Below are 13595 nucleotides of genomic sequence, written 5' to 3'. Positions count from 1 at the left end.
AATGAATTTCTCCTAAACATGCACTTTTAAATACTTCCCGTCCGGCCGTTTATATACATGGGCCGGACGGGAGCAGTGTAGGGGTGAGTTGCCGTTCATGAACGCCGCCCACCATTTTAGCCTGTGCACGCTCCCCGGGAGCGCGCGGCACCGCTATACTCTGGACACAGCGGAATACCGATCGCTGTACAGGACCTCTGTGTGAGGTCCAGATCATGTGATCACTGATTGGCCAATCAGTGGTCACATGAATAGTAGTTAGCAAGATGTCACTTCTGACATCATTGCTTACTACGTGTGAAATCTGTGAATGATCACAGAGGTCACATGGTACAAGGCTATTCACAACAGCCTTGTACCATGTGACAAGCTGTGACCAATCACAGCTCACACAGTATTTCTCAATGGCTGCAACTAATTTGGGTTATTTTGTTTTTTATTAAAAAGATAACTGAATAAATTTTGGCCAAGATTTATGAAAATCCCAGTGGTGAATAATTACTATCAAAATAAAGTTTTATCTGTCTCAAAACAATGCTAAAAAATTCATAAGGGTACAGTGTTGCTCGACCGCGCAATTGTCATTCAAGGTGTGACAGCACTGAAAGCTGACAATTGGCCTGGACAGGAAGGAAGTGAAAGTGTCCGGACTTGACGTGGTTAAGGAGATATTCACAATTTCTGCAGTTAATGACATCACCAGCGCATGAGCTCTGAACTGAGGGCACACTGAATGTGCTGTCAATCCAGGGTGCTGTGCCGCGATGGTGACTCCCGTGTGCATGTGCGGGTGTAACATCCTCATGGCTCAGCCATTCAAATGGCCGGCTGAAGATGGAAGCCCTGTCAGCAGTGACAGAGCACCGCTGGAGGGATCCCTTTTACAGGTAAGTCTGTCATAATGTGCTAGTACAGTATGTGGTACATACTAGCACATTATGCCTTTATCTTGCCGGGGGACTTTTTTTTTAATGATTTCTCTACCGCTGTAAAAGCAAATTAAATATTCATTTAAAGTGTTACTAAACCCAGAAGTGTAAAATCAGTCTGTATATGCAGTAAAGCATGCTTGTTATACTCACTGTGGAACCTAAGGGGTTAATCCTCTGCATTGTGTAAAAATGCTGTTTGAGCCTGACTTCTCTGCCCCTCCTCTTGTTGAAATAACCACCTGATACAGATTGAATCCATAGTCACATGCACATGCTCAGTTTGGTGTGTATTGCTAGAGGTTTTTTTTTTTTTTATCTTTAGAGAATGCATGTGATCAGCACAGGGCCAATCAGCACTGTCCAGACAGAGGGTCAGAACTTTCACATCCTCCTAGAGCAGAAAGAAAACTCCCACGTGCTTTAACTAGAGCTCTGCTGAAGTCACAAGACTGCTATATACTGCTGATAAGGAAATGTATTTAGCAGTTTTATATTTACTAAAATAATTGCATTTCCATGTTGTGTGTACTGTGGGAGACCAGATAAAGTGTTACTAAACCCAGGACCCTGCATTCCCTATAAGTAATAGACCACAAAGGGTGGTTCATGTGGAGACCTGTACATGCATAAACAGTGCCATGTCCTAATTCAAGAGCATTAATACCAAAAAATGGATAGAAGTCCTCACATGGACTTTTTAGGCACTCAGCACTTGCTGATAACTCAAACAATTTTATTGATACATAATTGGAAATCCACTAGTGTATGGCCAGCTTAACTAGAAAGGTTTGAAAGTGTTTATTCATAGGATACACAATGTTCCTAATAGAAGGCTCGTATACACAAGAGTTCACCTGACAGCCACAGGTTCTGTCTTTCTCCAGCTCTACCTGCAACAAGTATAATGAGCTCCCGGCAGGTGCATGAAGGGCTTGTTGAACCTTAAAGGGATTGTGCACACATTTGCTTGAAAACAGAAGCTGATACACAAGACAGAGCATTGCCAAAAGTAGTCATTGGGATCTTCAGGCTCCTTATGCTCCACTCTGTTTTTACAAAGAAGGAGATGGATGGGTGAGCTGTAATTCCCCATCTACCTGGGTCCTCTGGGGCTTTTACACTCAGATACGTAACCCTTGGTGTATGGTTCTTTTTGCTACAACCTAGAAAGTGTTCATTAACACCAGCTGTAGAAACATTGTTTGAAATTTATTTTGGTTAAATATATAAGTTAAGTGTATTTAAATATTTAACTTACCGTATTTTCCGGCGTATAAGACGACTTTTCAACCCCTGAAAATCTTCTGAAAAGTCGGGGGTCGGGGGCCAGCACTGGAAAGGCACACAGGCGACCAATCACCCGCGAGGAGGCGGAGCCGAGCGGCCCTGCGAAAATCGAGCGGCCGAACTGGAAGAAGGAGCAGCTGCTTCTCTCGCCCACTGACACTAACGATGGGGCACTATTCCTCCTCCACACTGACACCAACGATGAGGCACTGTTCCTCCCCCACTGACACCAATGATGAGGCACTGTTCTACCCCACTGACACCAATGATGAGGCGCTGTTCTCCCCCACTGACACCAACGATGAGGCACTGTTCCTCCCCCACTGACACCAACGATGAGGCGCTGTTCTCCCCACTGATACCAATGATGGGGCACTATTCCTCCTCCCCACTGACACCAATGATGGGGCACTATTCCTCCCACTGATACCAACGATGGAGCACTATTCTCCCCACTGATACCAATGATGGGGCACTTTTCCTCCCCCACTGACACCAATGATGGGGCACTATTCTCCCCACTGATACCAATGATGGGGCACTTTTCCTCCCCCACTGACACCAATGATGGGGCACTATTCTTCCCACTGATACCAACGATGGGGCACTATTCTCCCCACTGATACCAATGATGGGGAACTATTCCTTCCCCACTGACACCAATGATGGGGCACTATTCCTCCCACTGATACCAACGATGGGGCACTATTCTCCCCACTGATACCAACGATGGGGCACTATTCCTCCCCCACTGACACCAATGATGGGGCACTATTCCTCCCACTGATACCAACGATGGGGCACTATTCTCCCCACTGATACCAATGATGGGGCACTTTTCCTCCCCCACTGACACCAATGATGGGGCACTATTCCTCCCCCACTGACACCAACGATGGGGCACTATTCCTCCCACTGACACCAATGATGGGGCACTATTCCTCCCACTGATACCAACGATGGGGCACTATTCCTCCCACTGATACCAACGATGGGGCACTATTCCTCCCACTGATACCAACGATGGGGCACTATTCTCCCCCCCACTGACACCAACGATGGGGCACTATTCCTCCTCCCCACTGACACCAACGATGGGGCACTATTCTCCCCACTGACACCAATGATGGGGCACTATTCTCCCCACTGATACCAATGATGGGGCGCAATTCCTCCCACTGACACCAATGATGGGGCGCAATTCCTCCCACTGACACCAATGATGGGGCGCAATTCCTCCCACTGACACCAATGATGGGGCGCAATTCCTGCCACTGATACCAATCATGGGGCGCTATTCCTCCCACTGACACCAATGATGGGGCGCTATTCCTCCCACTGACACCAATGATGGGGCGCTATTCCTCCCACTGACACCAATGATGGGGTGCTATTCCTCCCACTGATACCAATGATGGGCCGCTATTCCTCCCACTGACACCAATGATGGAGCACTATTCCTCCCACTGACACCAATGATGGGACACTATTCCTCCCACTGACACTAATGATGGGACGCTATTCCTCCCACTGACACCAATGATGGGGCGCTATTCCTCCCACTGACACCAATGATGGGGCGCTATTCCTCCCACTGACACCAATGATGGGGTGCTATTCCTCCCACTGATACCAATGATGGGCCGCTATTCCTCCCACTGACACCAATGATGGAGCACTATTCCTCCTTTTTGGCTAGGACCAGGGCAATTTTGCTACAGGCCTCAGGGCCTGGTCTGTGCACAATTTGGCATGGCCACTTTTTTATTTTCTTTATTTATTTAATTTATTTACACTCCCACGTTTTGTCACTTTTTCTTACTTTTGTGTGTGTTTTCCACAGGATGGAGGGTGTGGGTCCTCAGGCCTGCCCTGAAGTCTAGGGGGAGGATGTGTGGCCTTTTGGTTCCTTCCTCCCCTGATCCCTAGGGGGTTTTCTCTTCGGGAGAGCCCCCTGACCAAGTACTGGGTGTCTAGCTTCAGCTGGACACAAGGAACGGTGGTCCACCAGGCCTTTTGGCCAGGAGGACCAAATGGGAACCTTGTCCCTGTCAGGAGCTTCGTGCCCCGGGGGATCAGGGTAGCGGTCCAGCCCCTTTAGGGGTAGGACAAAAGCACACCCCTAAGTGCACTTTTTCGTGTGGTGTTTTGCACTTGCACTTTTTTTGTGAACACTTACGGGTTTTTTTCGTTATAGTTGCACATTTGCAGACTTAAAAAAAAAAAAAAAGTGGTTAGGGATTAGAACACCTGTCAGGTTTTTACTGACATCTGTGCCTACATTAAGAGGGTTTACCCTTTCTATTTATCCTCATGTTTATGGTTATCACTGAAAGGGAAAGAGTTGTCCCCAGAACATAGTAGAGGGGCATATTTTAAAGGGGAAGCCAGTTCTGGTGGCAACCAGGGAATCCCTTAATTTTGGAGATATTTCTTTTCATTCCTGTTTTGGCTATGGGACAGGGAGTGAAGGGAAATCTCCCCAATTGGACAATGATGGCAAAACAATCTGAAAGGGATTATAACCCTCCCTTACCCTATCCAAAATGTATAAAAACAAATGTTTTGCCTTAATAACTTAGAGCCCCTCCCCCCGAAATGTAAGGTGCGTAGTATTGTGTTAATTGCGCTTGGAAACACAATCACTGGATATTTGTATCTTTGTTTTTATTTGTGCAGGTAGAAGCACCCTGTGGTTCCAGTGACGTGGGGTGCAGTTTCAGGATGGGGGGGCTGGAGAATGTGACCATGTGTTATGTTACACCTTAACCGCTTGCCGACCCGCCGCAGTGTTTTTACTGCGGCAGGGCGGCACCTGTGCGCACAGCACCGTCTTTTAACGTCGCTGTGCAAAACAGGTAGGGGGCGCACGCGAGGCGCGTGCCCGCCCTACCGATCGTCACCGGTGTCCGTCACCGGCTCCCGGCGGGTGCAGTAGTCACTGTGAGATAGCAGAACTGCAATGTAAACAATGCAGCCTTGCTATCTGTCAGTTCAGAGCACGCTGAACTTGAGAGAAGACTTTATCTCTGGGGATCAGCGTGTTCCTGTGAAGTACACACCCCCGCCCCCTAGTAAAACTCTCCCCCCACACAGTTAACCCTTTCTTTACCTAATAAAAGTTAACCCCTTCCTCCCCAGTGTTTTTTTTTTTGCACTGATCACTGTATTGGTGTCACTGATGATGTCAGTGACCCCAAGTCAGTTCCCCCCAGTGTCAAAATGTCCGCCGCAGTCCCGCCATAAGTCGCTGATCACTGTCATAAATCTCTGATCACCGCCATAAGTCGCTGATTACCGCCATTATTAGTATAATAAAAAAAAAAATCCCAGTATCTTTCCTGCCATTTGTAGATGCCATAACTTTCACGTAAACCAATTAATTTACACGTATTGGGATTTTTTTTTAAGCAAAGACATTTTGGCAGAAATTTATGACTAAATTTGATTTTACATTTTTTTTACTGAACATGTTTTATAGCAAAAAGTCCAAAATATTGTTTTTTTTCTCAAAATTGTCAGCCTTTTTCTTTTATAGCGCAAAAAATAAAAAATGCACAGGCAATCAAATACCACCGAAAGAAAGCTCAATTTGTGGGAAAAAAAGGATGTAAATTTCATTTATGTACCGTATTGCATGACCGCGCAATTGTCCGCTAAACTAGCACAGCTTTGTATAGCAACAAAATGGCGTAAATTGCAGTATCTATACCATAGTTTGTAGACGCTATAACCTTCACACAAAGCAATCAATATACACTTATTGGTTTTTTTTTTACCAAAAACATGTAGCAGAATACATTTTGGCCTAAATTTGTAACTAACTTTGAGTTTACTATATATTTTTTATAGCTGAAAGTAAAAAATATTGTTTTTCTTCAAAATTTTTGGTCTTTTTTTGTCTTATAGCGTGGAAAATAAAAAGCGCACAGGTGATCAAATACCACCGAAAGAAAGCTCTATTTGTGCGAAAAAAAGGACGTAAATTTTGTTTGGGTGCAGCATTGCATGACCGCGCAATTATGAGTTTAATTAGTGCAGCTCCGAGTAGCAAAAAGAGGCCTGGTCAGGAAGGGGGGTAAATCCTCAGGAGGGCAAGTGGTTAAATATAGTTGTAATATGAAATCTGGTGAGAAAGGTGAACGTAGCCTTTTAGGACTTTATTGAATCCTATTGCTTCCACTGATGTATGGCATATGTCTGCAGCAGCAGAGGGTTTTACACACAGTTTCCCAGGTGCTGTAGCATGTATCTTTAACAAGTCGAATTTCAGGTGGAAGCGATCTGGTGGATGTACAGCTGATGGATCACTTTCATGGGCCCCCGTTAATGCACCATCCAATTCCCCTACCACCTCCCACTATGTTTCCCGGGTTCCAGTTTTCCACCTTTGAACCTCTGACTCGCACTGCGTGATCTGCGCTTCATTGGCTTCAGTGAAGGGCAGGGGAGACATCAGGGATCTAATTGCCAGGTGTCTTTTGCAGGTAACCATCCCTAAATATTTTAAGATGATGAGAAAGATGACGGCATTGAGTGGTTATAAGAATGCGTATGAGTAACTGCTTTTGTATTGGTGGAATGGGAATGCTTTGTTAGTCTTTATTTTATGACCTGGCTGTGTTCTTTCTGTTCGCAGAATCGCTCCATAGACCATCGTGTTGATCTGTATTCTCTGCAGCTCTATTGCTGGGATTATTCTGATCTGTGCCAGTAGTAAGTAAGCTTTTATTTTTCATTTATTGCTGTATAAATACTTGTGTGTTGGCTATAGGCAATACATGGTACACAATCCTTCCATGTCCACATCTCCATTAGTCACTGGCATCCTCTGTGGGCTGTGGGTTCCGGCACAGTAATAAATGAGATGGATTTTAGATGAATCTTCAACAAAATCATTTTTTCTATTGTTTTTGCAAGTGGAAGTGTTAGGACATCTGTTGAGTTTCTATTGACATTTATCAAGGAAATTTCACTTAACCCACATAGGAAATGAGGAGAGTAAAGCAGGGTATATGCGTATTGAAATTCCTCCTGTCCAGCAGGAACTGCCCATATCTCAGTACGTGTGTATCCCTCACTTGTGTGCATGTGGGATTTGGGAAGTTGGTTTTTGGCTTTTGGTTTTCCTTTTGTTTGTTTGTTTTTTCCCATTAAACCAGCTGGTTGCTTAAAAAAAAAATGTGTGTACCCAGCTAACGTTTATACTATATGAAGGGCAAGAGAAAAAAAAATCACAGAGGTTCTAACACTTCCCCTTCTATGAATAAAGTTGTTTTATTTGCTGATGCGTACCTAGAGAGATTCCGTTCACTTCCTGTTCCTTTGAACATGTATTGTGGAGGAATCTCCCCTGCAGTGGGCACAGACAGAGATCCTAACTGCATCCCACCTTCTTTGGAAAAAAGGTTTTGGCAGGAGTAACACTTTTTCCTAGTTTAAAATAGTTAAATAGTAAAAAAAAATTCTGGTAAATGCCTTTTAACCACTTCAAGTCTGGACACTTTTACCCCCTTCCTGTCCAGGCCAATTTTAAGCTTTCAGTGCTATCACACTTTGAATGACAATTGCGCGGTCATGCAACACTGTACCCATATGAATTTTTTAGTTTTTTTTGAGACAAATAAAAATTTATTTTGGTGGTGTTTTTTCACCACTGGGATTTTTATTTTTTTTGCTATATAAATGAAAAAGTCCAAAAATTTTGAAAAAATAAATAATCTTTCTTCATTAATCTTGGCCAAAATGTATTCAGTTTTCTTTTTAGTAAAAAAAAAATAAAAATTATTATACCTTTTTAAAAAACATTTTTTACATTTTTATGTTATTTTTTTATATTTATTATGTATGTTTTTTTTGTTTTTTTTCAACATACTGTCACCCTAGCAGTAAAAAAAAAAATCTTCATCACCCTCCACAAATAGTACAAATAGTACAGTGTCACTATGGTGACACTGTACTACTTGTGGGGGGGGGGGGGGGGTGAAAAATTGAATTTTTTTTTTTTTTTTTACACGGATTGCTTTTACACCCATAAAGGCTGTAAAAGCAATCATTTCTACTCTTCTCTGGCTGCATTCTTGCAGCCATTGAGAAATACTGTGTGAGCTGTGATTGGTCACAGCTTGTCACATGGTACAAGGCTGTTGTGAATAGCCTTGTGCCATGTGACCTCTGTGATCATTCACAGATTTTACACATAGTAAGCAGTGATGTCAAAGTAAGCAATGATGTCAGAAGTGGCCAATCAGTGATCACATGATCGGGACCTCACACAGATGTCCCGTACAAAGATCGCGGTGCTGCGTGCACACAAGCAGGGAGCGGGGAGGACGTTTATAATCGGCCACCCACCCCTGCACTGCTCCCGTCTGGCCATTTATATACATGGGCCGGTACAGGAAGTGGTTAATTACCTTCCTTGTTCCTGTCCACCTCCCATATCCACACCAGTGAAAATCCCAGTACTTCCAGGTATAAAAACACATGGCTATACCCCCTGCCTTCCCACAAGGCATTATTTGCTATCATGAGCGAGTCACCATTCTCAAATCCTGTTACATGGAGGCAATCCTGGCAGACCTGGATTTGCATAGGGTCTGCAGTGCAAAACACAACGGCAAACTGGATCAGAGAGCCATCCTCTGTGTGACCTCCTGTAGGTGGTGGTGGGAAGGAGGTGCAGAGTGGCCCGGGTTTAAAATGACAGGCAAACTTCCCTGAAGGTGGTGGGTTGGCAGGGAGATGCTAGAGAGTATATAGAGGGTGTATGGAGCATGGAGGGAGATGCTAGAGAGTATATAGGGGTGTAGGTGGCACGAAGGGAGATACTAGAGGGGCTATAATCTGTGGGTGGCAGGCAGGGAGACTCTAAAGGGGCTACAGACTGTATGAAGGTTGCAGGGGAGATGCTAGAGGTACTGCAATGGTAAAATATTTACTGGGTATATCTGTCAAAAGACACAGGTAACGTTTGCCTTTTAACTCTTATTTTATTTGATAAAAAGTGGGATATTTCCAGTAACTGGAGTTGAAATCCCTGTAGTGCAGTCCATGGTTGAAGGTAGAACTGCCTCTTCTGCCTGTCCTTGGATTTTATTTGAAATACCAGAAGCAAAGCCTCTGGAGGTGTTTTCTACATCCTGGGATGTCTGGGGACATTTGACTTTTATCTAATCCCTCCAATGAATAACACATCTCTGCTGTAAAGTTGTATTTCTTTATTTTATTATCTATTATTACTTACTTTTTAAGGATCCCGTATGTCACCATATTTGTGAATTTTGCTTTTGCCTTTTTTGAGAAGCCCTCATCTCTAACTGTAACATCAAACGTGCGTTACAGCACTGACCTTTCTGTACAGGTAATAACCATTACTGTCCGGCTGACCTAGAATTTATACATATTATACACCAAAAACAGGCTATTATATTCTCACATGCCCACATCTGAATCACGCAGGAGCGTGCTGTGCTTTCCTTTGCAATTAAACCTAGATGCAAAACATACATCTTTTGCAATCTGCAGCGGGTGTCAATAGAAATTTAATGACACCCCAAGTGCCAGTCGCAAATGAAGTGCGTTTGCGCGCACCAGATTGCATGGTACGTTTGTACCATGTGATCTGGTTACAGTGGGGCTTATTTATTAAAGCTGGGGAGTGCAAAATCAGGCTCACTTCTGCATAAAAACCAGTCTGCTTCCAGGTTTTAATGCCAAACCTTAATTTAACAATCTGAGGTTAGAAGCTGATTGGTTTCTATGCAGAAGTGAGCCTGATTTTGCACTCCCAAGCTTTAGTAAATATACCCCAGTGTGGCACAGTGCAAGGCGACTTTAGCCCATTCACAATTCATGGCCTTGAATTCACACCGCACAGGAATGCAGAGCGCTTTCTTGTGCAATTCAGCTCTGGGCATGGTGTAAACCTGTCATTGTAAGAGTTGTAGAAAATAGGCAGCCCCATAAAATTTAAATCCAAAGCCTAATACCTAATATAACAGTAATCTATCTTTGTCAATAGAAGATATTCGTGATTGAATTTTTATTGTATCATCACAAGAGGGCAGAACTACTTCCTGTTATAATAGGAAGACACAGAAGTGGGAACTAAAAGTCTATCTATTTGTTTCCAGCAGGACAGTGATTACAGTGAACAGATTATTATTTTATTATTATTATTATTATTATACAGTATTTATAAAGCGCCGATAGTTCACTCAGCGCTGTACATTACAAAGGGGGACAGAACCTGTGACAGAACAATACCAATACGTTGCAAAACATGAGGGGATCGAGGGCCCTGCTCTTTCGAGCTTACAATCTAGAAGGGACGGGATAGTGGTACAGGAGGAGATAGCTGTGGGGGATGGAGTGGTAGGAAGAGTGGAGGAGGTCGGTCAAGTTAGCAGGGGGTAGGCTTCCCTGAAGAGATGGGTTTTCAGGGTGCGCCTAAAGGAGAGGAGGTGATAATCTGATGGGTTGGGGAAGGGAGTTCCAGAGGATGGGTGACACCCTGGAGAAGTCCTGGAGGCGGGCATGAGAGGAGGAGACCAGGGAACTAGAGAGAAGGAGGTCTTGTGAGGAGCGGAGTGTGCGTGCTGGGCGGTACTTGGATATTAGGTCGGTGATGTAGTTCGGGGCAGTATGGTGGACAGCTTTGTACGTCAGTGTTAGGATTTTAAATTTGATCCGTTGCGCAATCGGAAGCCAGTGGAGGGATTGGCAGAGGGGGGTGGCGGAAACGGAGCGGTTGGAAAGGTGAATGAGTCTGGCAGCCGTATTCAGGATCGACTGAAGCGGGGATAGCCAGCGGCAAGGCAGGCCAGTGAGGAGGGAGTTGCAGTAGTCGAGTCGTGATATGATGAGGGAGTGGATGAGCTGTTTAGTGGTTTCTGGGGTTAGGAACGTGCGTATTTTGGCGATGTTGCGGAGGTGGAGTCTGCACGAGTTTGTTAAAGATTGGACTTGGGGCTGGAAGGATAGGTTGGAGTCCAGAATGACACCAAGTACAGTGGCCTGCAGGGCGGGTTTGATATTGGCGTTGTTGGATGTGATGGAGAAGTCAATGGGGGGTGGGGTTCGGGCGGGGGGGGAAGACAAGAAACTCGGTTTTGGAGAGATTCAGTTTAAGGAAGTGGAGTGACATCCAATCTGATATGTCGCTCAGTAGGTGTGTGATTCGGGCAGAGACCGAGGGGGTGAGGTGGGGGGTTGAGAGATAGATTTGTGTGTCGTCGGCATAGAAGGGGCCCAAGGACAGAGCCTTGAGGGACCCCAACAGAGAGGGGGAGTGAGGGGGAGGTGGTAGCATTATAGGTAACGCTGAAAGAGCGTTGTGACAGGTAGGATGAGAGCCAGGAGAGAGCAGAATCTCTGAGGCCGAGGGAGTGTAGTATTTTGAGGAGGAGGGGGTGGTCAACTGTGTCGAAGGCCGCAGAGAGGTCAAGGAGTAGGAGCACTGAATAGTGGCCATTAGCTTTGGTGGTTAGAAGGTCGTTGGAGAGTTTGAGTAAGGCGGTTTCGGTGGAGTGTAGGGGACGGAAGCCAGACTGTAGGGGATCGAGGAGGTTGTTGTCGTTGAGGTGAGAGCATAGGCGGGTGTAGACAAGGCGCTCGAGGAGTTTAGATGTAAGTGGGAGCAGGGAGATGGGTCTGAGGTTGTTCGGTTCATTGGGGTCCAGGGAGGGCTTTTTAAGTATGGGGGTGATGTGTGCATGCTTCAGTGGGGAGGGGAAAGTGCCGGAGGAGAGGGAGAGATTAAAGATGTGGGTGAGGGAGCGTAGGATGGAGGGGGAGGGAGGTCGTAGGAATTGTGAGGGGATAGGGTCGAGGGGGCAGGTGGTGAGGCGGGCATCAGAGAGGATCTTGGAGACTTCCTCGATGGTAGTAAGGTCAAAGGTGTGGATTGTTGGGGGAGCTTCAGTATGAGGAATGTAGGGTGGGGTGGAAATGGAGGTCAGAGCAGTGGTGGGGCCGTGGGAGAGGGGTGATGAGGGGGTAGCTGAGTGAGGGGGAACGGGGTTGGAGGGAGTTTGAGCAGTGACGAAGTCCCTGCGGGTAATGTCGAGGGGGAGGGGGGATGAGGGGGTAGCTGTGTGAGAGGGGACGGGTTGAGAGGGCGTGTGAGTTGTGGCAATGTCCTTGCGAATTGTGTCAATCTTGTTTTTGAAGTGATTGGCAATCTCAAGGGCGGTGAGTGAGGTGCTGGGTGGAGGTGGGGGTGGAGAGAGTAGAGAGTTGAAGGTGGAGAAGAGTCGGCGAGGATTGGAGGAGAGGGCCTTGATGAGGGTCAGGAAGTAGGCTTGTTTGGCAGCATGGAGGGAGGAGGTGTAGGTGTGGAAGGCAGATTTGTAGCGGGTGAAGGCTTGTTGAGATTTGGTTTTGCGCCATAGTCGCTTCAGGGCACGACTGTCGTTTGAGGGTTTTGGTGTGATCAGTCTGCCAGGGCTGGAGCGGTCGGGGTCTGATGTTGCGTGTGGTTAAAGGCGCTAGTGAGTCAAGGGCTGTTGAGAGCGCGTTCTTGTAGGCGGTCATAGCCAAGTCGGGGCAGGACAGGGGGAGGATGCGGTCGTGGAGTTGATCAGCTGCAGAGTGGAGGGAGGCAGGGTTAAGGTTGCGGAGGTCACGGCTGGTAGTAATGTGACATTTGGAGGGGTAGGCGTTGGAGGACGAGGAGATAGAGAAGGTAATCAGGTTGTGGTCAGAGAGAGGGAAGGGGTGTTAGTGAGGTTGTGGGGAGCGCAGCGGTTGGAGAAGACAAGATCAAGGATATTACCGTCAGAGTGGGTGGCGGATTGTATGCACTGTGCAAGTGCAAAGGAGGAGGTTAAGTGGAGGAGACGGGCTGTGTCCGGGTTGTCGAGGTTGACAGGGATGTTGAAATCCCCAAGGATGATGGTGGGTAGCTCAGAGGAGAGGAAGAAGGGTAGCCAAGAGGAGAAGTCATCCAGGAAGCGGGGTATGGATCCAGGAGGCCGGTATATCACAGCAATCTTCAGGGCGGTTGGGGAGAATAGTCGGACGCAGTGGGCCTCAAAGGAGAAGAAGGATAGGGAGGGGGGTTTGGGAGGACTCGGAAGGTGCTCAGCAGTGACAGGAGCAGACCAACCCCACCACCTTTACGACCGTTGGGCCTGGGTGAGTGGGTCCAGGTGAGACCTCCGTAGGAGAGTGCAGCAGGGGAGGTAGAGTCAGTGGGCTGGATCCAGGTTTCCGTAATCGCTAGGAGGATGAGGGAGCGGGAAGCAAAGAGGTCGTGGATGGCGGTAAGCTTGTTGCACACCGATCGGGCGTTCAGGAGTGCACATGAAAACGGGGGGAGATTTTAGGGAGCAGGGGGACAGATACTAAGTTGCGGGGGTTGCGGCGGGACGT

At 46.5% G+C, this 13595-nt stretch overlaps 1 long non-coding RNA gene across 2 annotated transcripts in view; it reads left to right on the top strand.

The window, feature by feature from the left end:
* Positions 1-13595, top strand: part of LOC149467739 (uncharacterized) — a 78239-nt gene that overhangs the window by 16201 nt on the left and 48443 nt on the right. Inside the window, exon 3 of one of the 2 annotated variants that reach the window (XR_016311846.1) lies at positions 6859-6935. The exons of the other annotated variant lie outside the window; for it this stretch is intronic. This is a non-coding gene — a long non-coding RNA (uncharacterized LOC149467739). The remainder of the gene's footprint in view (positions 1-6858; positions 6936-13595) is intronic. 2 annotated transcript variants of the gene reach the window in all.

The sequence above is a fragment of the Staurois parvus genome, unplaced genomic scaffold (genome assembly GCF_062004578.1).
Source record: "Staurois parvus isolate SC_StPar_1 unplaced genomic scaffold, SC_StPar_1.0 ptg000102l, whole genome shotgun sequence".
Classification (NCBI taxonomy): Eukaryota; Metazoa; Chordata; class Amphibia; order Anura; family Ranidae; genus Staurois; species Staurois parvus.
Note: the sequence above shows the minus strand (reverse complement) of the source record. Positions and strands in the feature narration are given on the sequence as shown.